At 38.0% G+C, this 9,742-nt stretch overlaps 1 pseudogene; it reads right to left on the bottom strand.

The window, feature by feature from the left end:
• Window positions 1-324: 324 nt before the first annotated feature.
• On the bottom strand, window positions 325-1,606 carry LOC127129664 (elongator complex protein 1-like; annotated as a pseudogene).
• Between the last annotated feature and the right edge of the window lie 8,136 nt (window positions 1,607-9,742).

The following is a 9,742-nucleotide window of genomic DNA, read 5'->3' as shown; positions in this document are numbered from 1 at the left end:
GTTGCAAGTGGGTTAGATGCAGGACCTGATGGTTGCATTTGGTCTTGGCAAGGTTGTGTTGCAGCTGGTAACAGGTTGGTCTTTGGAAACCTCATCGCTTGGAAATGGCTTCATCTAGTAGCAGGCACCTTTGTAGCATGTTTCCCTTGCAGGACTTTCTGTAAAGTGTTCCTGAAGTGCTTTCCTTATGGCCATCAAAATCGAAGAAACCTTGTTATCAACATGACAATTTTCAAGGGCTCCGGCTAGCATAACATTAGCAAACTCTGAACAGGGAACAGACACATGATTTTTGTAGAGTTTCTTCAGAACAAACAAACTCAGTTACGTAATACGGATTGTTGACCTGCATTCTAGGTTTCCCCGAGTAGTTTGCAGTATAGTGGCAACTTCATCTCCATGTAAAACCCCAACAATTTTAGCACCTCTCTCCCATATATGTATGTAGTTTTCATTTTCTTCCTTTTTTTGTGCTGTTATTGGTCTGCCAAATTTGAGTAAAATGAAAAAATTGTTGCAGTTGTTGCAAACCACTATACCCCCGCTAGTATGCAATCTGCCAATCTTATCCAGTCCAAAAAGCACAGGTTTTGACTGGCCAACACTTTTGACCAACGCTACACCCATCCTCGGGCAGACTGCTGAAAATCCTTGAAATTCTTGCTCTAGAGATCCACCACCAGTGCCCATTTTCGATAAATACTCTTTGATTTTACCCTCAGAAAACTGCATAAATGCTGATGATTTACTAGCAGGGTTTGGAGCAATGCCAATAACAAGCTCTTTAAGGTTATTTTGTTTTGAAACGGTTGCATGCCAGCCAGAACATGTCGACAATCCTGGAACAATATCCTCAGAACATTCAAGTTCTATTTCCTGCAAAAAGAAGCTTGGAAGTGCATCCTTATTGAGTGATGTTTGGAATAAGTCATTGCTATGAATAAAACCATAATGTGAAACAAATAACAGCTTATGTGAATCCAACCATACAAGATGTAATATGGATCCGAACACCATTTCAGTATGAGAGGCTTCAACAATGAATTCTTTCCCTTCTAGTTCTTCCCAGGTTTCAATTGATGGAAGCTCTACAACACATAAACTACCATCCGAAAGAAGTGCATCTAACTTGTTCTTGGAGTTTTTTACAATATACAGCCATCCCCCGTACATGGGAAGAAAATTTTAGGCTAAATAAATACATTGGAGGTGGCATTAAAGATAAGGAAAGTGGTGTTACATTAATATTAGAACCATTGATGACTAGTGCAACGGAATTGTCCATAACAGCTGTAATCCAAACAAAATTGTAAACTGTAACCTGACCACCAAGAGTCCAACAAATCAACTGCAAAGGTTTTTCTTGATTCCATATGAACCTGACTTCATCTTGCTTCAAGTATCTAATTTCATGCTTCACGTACCAATGATTGTTGCTAAAATACCATATCTTTATAGCATCATAATTTTCACAATCTACAACACCCGCAAGAAGATCAGAACTGCAATTCCACTTCAGAAATTTTACTTTTGCATTAACTCCTTCACCAACACTAAACTTGCTTCTTTCCAATCCATTCCTCTTAAAGAAAACAATGGAAGGTTTATTGGATATGGATTTAAAAATAGAGTTGGGTCATTGGATTGGAAAAAATGGATTTGGGAATGAATGTGTGCAAATGAAATTTTAGGCCAAGTGCCAAATAAAAATGAAAAAAATTCAGGACCAAAATCGGGGTATGACACATGGCAAATGGAATTTGAATTGCATGGGCCTGTGCAAGCATGTAGAAGGCCCAATGATGGCTGAAATAACTTGCTGAGTTCATGTGAAAAGCAATTGGACGTGTACATTGGATGGAAACAGCTTGCATATTCAAGTTTCATCATGAAATACCAAAATGCACATAAATGGAAATGAATTCGAAACCCACTAATGGTAAACCCTATGGACTATTGTGAGTAATGGTTGGAAAGCCCTTGAAATAAGGAACAAAAGTTATGTTAGGCAAAAAATCATTTGGAATTTTGAAATTGATCAAAACTGGCTTGGAAAATTCAAGTACAAAACATATTCAAATCACTTTGAAAAATTTCACCAAAAGCAAGCTTAATCAAACCCTTTTTTTTCATGATGCCAGATTCAAATGGAAACATCTCCAACATCAAAGTTGTATATCTTTTCAATATATTCAATCTAGAATCAAATTTTGCATCATTTGGATTTTCTATGACAACGTTATGGGCATTTGAAGTTGGGTACTTTTTTAAATTCAATGAATTAGGTCCAAGATGACCTATAATGTTTTGCATTATCATATGTATTTATTTTAGGATTATGAAACTTTGTCCAACATAACATTTGAAGTATACATCTCAAGCTTTCCAATTCATTTGGTGTCACCTCAAAATCGTAAAAATTATGTAAGTTATGCCTTTGGTAAGTTGACCCAAAATTAGGGTTTCAGTCAAAATGACCTATAATGTTTTGAAATGAATGATGACCTTCAAAGTTTCAAATATATTTTTTATGAACATGAAATTTGTTAATATGGTTCTTAGTAACAGTTTTTCTTTTGGGATCATCTTCATTTGACAAACACATCAAAAATTATATCTCATTGATCCCCAGTTTAGTTAGATGACTTGACTGGTCAACTTTTCAAGGCCAAACTTCCAATCTTGATGAATAAATGATTGAGGGACCTAAAATAGGCTCATATATGCATAAAATGATGAATGAAAGAACTTACCTTGATTAAATTTGATCATAGGTTGAGGTTGCTTCATGGGAAAGGCAGAGTCAAGCACAATGGAATTAGGGTTTCCTTGGGATACAATCCTCAAGCCCTTTGGATTATCTTGATCAAATTGGAAAATTGATATACTTGGGAGACATATATGATGATTAGGAGATTTGTGGACCATAGTCATGCTTTTTCTCATCTTCATCTAACCATTGCATTGGGCTTAGGAGTCTCCTATGAGCATTGTGGAGCACATGATCACTTGAGCTTCAAAACAAAAGGAGTTAGTGATAAATTTTTGTGCTTTTGGTTAGTAATCAAAATAAGAAAGGAAACAATATATAATACAAGAATGATTGGTGGTCTCAAAACACTCAAACAAGTCCCACCCATGGGGTTAATGAGCCAAACATGCTATGATCCTTGAGGAAATGCACTTGTGAAATAACATGATGTCATGAGGGATCTTAGGGTCAAAATTAGGGTCTTACAGATGCCCCTATTTCAGGTCATTCTAGCCGGAGAGATGAAGGTTTAAATCTTCGTCTCGACGAGATAGAATGGGCTTAAATAATAACAAAGAGATGAATTTTGGTCCCTAAGAGACCTCATGATGCAAAAATAAAAATCTTCATGGTGAATAATTACCACAAAGGAAAAGAAATCGGGAGAAACTAAAGATCCATAGGAGTAACACACTCACTAGGGAGACATAGACTCTGGGGGAAATAAGGAAAAAATGCACGAGCAGGTCACGACTTGAAAACTTGCTGGGAGACACGAAGGGATTCCATGAAAATAAATCGATGGAAAGACTCGAGCTGACACAAAGATGCATGTATTGGGGAATATGCCAATATAGCAAAACTATCCATAAAGGATACATCGGATAAAAAATCCGACTCAGACGGGGATGTCCACAAAGGACTCAGCTGAGGAAGAAACAATGAGATATTACCGGCTACTGGGTAATAAACTCAAAGAGAGACATGTCATCAAAACACCAGTTACTGGGTGAGAGAACAAGACGTTCAGGGAGAAAGAACATCTAAAACCGGTATAAGGGTGAAATATATCAATCGTCCGAAACATCTGAGGAGGACCCAAAAGGCACATCCCAACTCAGGGAAAATCTGACTCCACAGGGGACAACAAGTCAAAATAGGGAGCAGAAGGAAGGAACACCAGGGATACCGGTTACTGGGCATATAATAGGTGACCAACCAGGCGTGAATCGGGAACACATCCAAGACATTCATCATCCAAAAGGAGGGCTGAAAAAGCAAACTCGACTTACAGGATAGACATTCGATTCCTCAAGGAAAAATGAATCTTACTCAACTGGGGAAGAAAAGGCGTTCGACTTAAGAGCGCATGAGATATATTATCTACTACCGTTATATAGTTTAAAACGTAGATAACATACTCGCATGGAAGATTATCCATAACCGGTTACTAGGTTACTAAAGGATAAATCGACCGAAAAGAAAGGACATCGGGATACCGATTACTGGGTATAAAATGATGACCAATTAGAATGGAGAAACAATCATTACCAAACAAGGGTAAATGAAAGATGACTCACTAAGGATAAATTTCCTGACAAAAGCAATTATCCAAGAGATATATCACCGGTTACTGGGTGGTATACTCAAAACGAAGGAATATCAATACCGGTTACTTGGTAAAGATAACCAACAAAGAGGGGATTATATCTACCGGTTACTGTGTAGAAAACCACAGAAATAGGACTTACAACTACCGGCTACTGGGTAGAAGGCCACAGAGTCCGCTGGGGAAAAGGATGACCAATTACTGGTTACTGAGCAATTGAACAACTAAACCACAGGGAACTACAGGGGATAACAAGAAAGGAAATCAATCTTGGAACAAACTAGAAAGACACAATCAAATAAGACTCAACCCGATAAGGATATAACTCAGGGGAGTAACTCCATCCCGTTACACAACTGGGGAGGAAACTGAAACAATAATCATCCACGAGGACATAACTCAGTGGGGAATAAAGAAGAAAAGATAGACACTTTCTGCCTATGAGGATGACTCTATGTGGAGAGGTCAGACACAAACATCCGCTCGGGGAAGAATATTTCACCAATAGCAGGAGATAACAAGCAAAGATATATGGCAAAGAATGCATCATGAATATCTGAATGCTAGGATTATGCATGTATATACATGATTTGTGTACGATTAATGCTGACAGACAGACATATCTAACACAAACAGGTCCAAGAATCACAAACAGACATGCGACAAACATCTCGACAAGAAGGGCGAATCCCACCGGAGAACTCATCTTGGGAACAACCCAAGAAGGATGAAAATAAATCATCCGGGATATTAAACCCTATCCCAAAGCTACACTCGTTGAGGATACAAAGGAGATGTATTCAGGAGCAGCAAAGGAAGATAATCAACCAGAGAACTCAACTCTGATGGGGATTATCTCTGGAATAAGAGTAACCAAGAGAAGACTTTAGCAACAACTGGGAATAGGCAAAGTCGAAGCTTCCGACTACAAGAGGTAACACTATGCATAGGAGCAAACAATCCTGACATAAGGAAGATGCAGAAAATTTGCCGGGGAGTTTCCACCAACTCTCTTGGGGACAGGTGATTAAATATAATAAGATCCGTCGGAGAAGAAACTCTATTGGTGAAGCTTATCAAGAAATGATGTGGAACTCTATGGGGAACAACCACCAATCAGATGTACACCAATCAAAACACTCCCTTCTATCTTCCAGAGAGGAAACTCTGCAAATGGGAAATAATGGCATTTGCTCCACTAGGGAATGAAATAAACATCTTCACCACTAACTCTGAATATTAGAAGAAATCTTCAGAATAGGAGGAGATACAAACGTCAAACTCTGATCTGGCAACCCTACTAGGGACAAGCTGCAAACGCTCTCGAAGGAACTACCCTGGCTGGGGAAACTGGAAATGGATCCATCATCCACAAGCGACATACCGGGGATACCTCTTTTCAAAATGCAAAGGGAAATAAGCCCTTCATAAACTGGCGACTTCACTGGGGAAACAATTATCACATGCTTACTCCCCTTGAGATTCCTACTCAGGCTGGGGAAAGACAAACTTCCTCGTGAGTAGATAGTCAGGATAATAAGATAAGGAAAATTCTTAACTCAAAGCATATCAACTTTTATCAATCTATAAGGGATTTTAGGCCAGTCCACACAAGGGATGACAACCATATGATTGATAAAACACAAATGCTAACGCCAGACTCTCTAGGAAGCTGCGTATGTATCATTCTTTCTGCGCTTGCTGAGGAGACCACTGAAAGCTGATGAAGAGGATATAAGAATGCTAGAAAATGAATAAATGTCTTAACCTTTGATGATCATACTATCCTTGGGAAAGCATTGAAGACATCCCACTTATCCTTTTAGTCATTGTGAAGGTTCATTTTGTTTAAAATAGTTTATTTATGAAAAATTTATTTGTTTAAAACAATGATATTTATCAATTAAAACATGTAAACATTTGTTAAACAGAAACAAATGAGAGTGCAAAGAATTGGATAAAGGCTCAAATTTATTTAAGAGATTAGTAGTCCGCAAATGGTGAGACTCCATGGATATTTACAAATTTGAAATTGGTGATATACATGGAAATGGGCTACATTGAACATAATGACCGTTTCTCCACCAACTCTGAATCCAATGTATTTGAAGCTTCAGTTAATGATGACTGAGCGAGAATCTTCGAGAGATGAAAGCTATAGAACAAAGTCTTATCAGGATGCAGTTACTTGCCAAATCCCTAATTTTTGCCTAGATTGCCCCAGGGTGAGGTACTCAATCTAGCGGGATATATATATTCATTTTTTTTCATGTCTCTAACTTTTGCTTGAATCGCCCTTTCGGGTTTTCAATCCACCGAGACGCTCATTTTTGCCTAAGTCGCCCTTTTGGGTTTTCAACTTAGCGAGCTATTCTGTTTTTTTTTAGGCGAAGTATTTCTTGACTGCATCTGAATTCACAGGACGAGTGAAATTTTCCCCATCCGTAGTTGTGAGCAACAAAGCACCGTCGGAAAAGGCTCTCTTAACAACGTATGGACCTTCATAGTTTGGAGTCCACTTGCCCCTGGAATCGGGCGCGAAAGACAAGACTCTCTTGAGCACGAGGTCACCTTCTCGGAACCCACGAGGCTTGAACTTCTTATCAAAGGCTTTCTTCATCCTTTGTTGATATAACTGACCATGGCACATAGCAGTTAATCTCTTCTCTTCAATCAAATTCAGTTGGTCATAACGACTCTAAACCCATACAACCTCAGTCAACTTGGCTTCCATCAAGACTCTCATTAATGGGATCTCAACCTCTACGGGGAGCACAACCTCCATGCCATTTACAAGAGAGAAAGGGGTTTCCCCTGTTGAAGTGCGGACGGATGTACAATAGCCATGTGGAAGACCCTAATTTTATCCCTAAGATCACTCATGGCATCAAAACATTGTATTTGCATTACCTCAAGGATTATAAGCATCTTGGTTACCTTGGCCTTTGGGTGGGACCTCTTGTGACTGGTTTGAGATCACCAAGCATGTTTGAATTGTATATCATTGCTTTTCTCATTTTGTTTATTAACCAAAAGCACACAAATATGTCACTAACATCTTCTGCTTGTAGCTTGAGCAATCACAAGGTCAAAAGCTTCAAGGAGATCATTGGTACAAAGATATGGTCAGGAGGAGATGAATAGCAAGCATGGTGATTGTTCCCAAAGCTCTCATCCATCAAATGTGTCTCCCTAGCATCTCAATTTATCATTTTGATCAAAGCAAGTCAAAGGGTTTGAGGTTGGGTCCTCAGGGAAACCCTAATTCATCTGTGCACCACAATGCCTTGCTCATGAAGCAACCTCAGCCCATGGTCAAACACAATCAAGGGAAGTTCTTTAATTCATAATTTCATGCATGTTTGAACTTATTTGAGTGTCCTCAATCATCAATTCATCAGGATATGAGTTGTGGACTTGAGAAGTTGACCAGTCAATTCATCTTACTATTTTGAAATGCACTAAGACCTAACTTTTTATTTGTTGGTCAAATGGAGATGATCCCAAAAGAAAACATGTTCTTAAGGACAATATGAACAACTTTCATGTTCATTAAAAATTGATTTGAAGCTGGGAAGGTCATCTCCCATTCCAATACATTATAGGTCATTTTGACTGAAACCCTAACTTTGGGTCAACTTCCCAAGAACATAACTCATTCATTTCATATGATTTTGAGGTGGGATCAAATGCATTGGAAATTTTTAGATGTCTACTTCAAATGTTATGTTGAACAAAATTTCAAAATCTCAAAGTAAATACATGTGATAATGCAAGACATTATAGGTCATTTTGGGCCAAAGGCATTGAAAAGCAAAAAAGTCCAACTTCAAGTGCCCATAACGCTTTCATCAAAAATCCAAATGATGCAAAATTTAAGTCCATTTTGATTGTCTTGAAAAGATATACAACTTTGATGTCATTTGAGGCTTGCATCATCGAAACAGAAGGGCTTGAATATTGGCCAAATTTAGAAACGTTGCCTTCGCATGTTTGGCACCTTGCACTTTAAACTCCAATTTCACCATATTCCACACTTCAAATGGATTTTTGCCCAACATAACAATTGTTCCTTACATCAAAACCTTTCCAACCATTATTCACATGATCATGTTTGGATTTGGCAAATGGTATTTTCGAAGAGGAGAAGCTTTTGGTTCAATTATGCATAACACTTCAAAATTCCATGCACAAGCCAATTCACTCCAAGCTGCACGGCCATTTCACTTTGGTATGATTCCAGATTGCATTTGGCATTGATTTTGGGCCTTGTGCATGATCATGCAGGCCCATGCAAGGAATGTCCAACTTCATGCACACGGATTGAATCACCCTCTCCTTGCCATTCCCTCTATAAATAGAAGCTCCATTCCATTCAAAATTCACCCTGGAATCAACCTGAATTGCTGCAGAAATGAAAACCCAACCTCTCACCAAAGAAGCTAGTTCACTTTTCTTCAAATTTTTCAGATCCAAAATTCAACCACATCTGGTTAAATCTTTGGATCTAAAGCTTCTAAACCTTCATCCTTTACTCCATTGATCTTCTGTTTTGGCAAAAGAAGCAAGGAATCAAGCTCAAATCTCCAGAAACCAAGGTTGTTCTTCAACTGGTTTTTTCTTCGAAACTCATCATCTATTGATCTATTTGCTTGGATCTTGTGTTGGCTGAAGTCCTCTTCATAGAGGCAATTGATTTGAGTACTTAATTGTTGAAATCCATCAAGTTCTCATGAACATCACAGAATTTCCATCTCTGATTTCTCTCAATATAGAGATCTAGAGTGAAATTAAGTGACACAAGGATGATGTACATCATCCCAGCTTTCCAACGGTGTATAGATCGCGTATTTTGGTTAAGCTTTTAAAACCTGCAATTCTGGCTGGAATCTTCTTGCTCATCGGAGAAGAAGGTGGCTCCGGTGGCCGTCCCATTGCCAGATCCAATCTGGATCGTTGGATTCATTTTCCAGATCTAATCTTGGCCATTGCATGGTATGACTTTTTTTAATTCAGCATGTGACGCGTTTGACTCAAACCTTTGGTACGCGCGCGCTTCAGGACCATCAGATTGGCCACGTCAATTAATGAATGTGATCCAACGCTCCCTGATTTTTGTTATTTTTCATTTTCTGATTTAATTTCTTTTATTTCCATTATTTTCAAAAATTCATATCTTCTTCATTTTAAATCCAAAAAATATGGGACCAAACATTAGTCTCCAAATAATTTCTAGTTTCTATTTCTGATTTTTAATATTTTTTATTTTGTATTTTGATATTTTTTGTGAATTTTCTCTTTTCTGGTTATTTTTAATTCATTTTAAATAGTTTTTGATATTCAAAAAATACAAAAAATATTTTCCTAATCTATTTGAATGA

The sequence above is a fragment of the Lathyrus oleraceus genome, chromosome 3, assembly GCF_024323335.1.
Source record: "Lathyrus oleraceus cultivar Zhongwan6 chromosome 3, CAAS_Psat_ZW6_1.0, whole genome shotgun sequence".
Classification (NCBI taxonomy): Eukaryota; Viridiplantae; Streptophyta; class Magnoliopsida; order Fabales; family Fabaceae; genus Lathyrus; species Lathyrus oleraceus.
The sequence above is the reverse complement of the archived record's forward strand: the minus strand, read 5'-3'. Positions and strand labels throughout refer to the sequence as shown.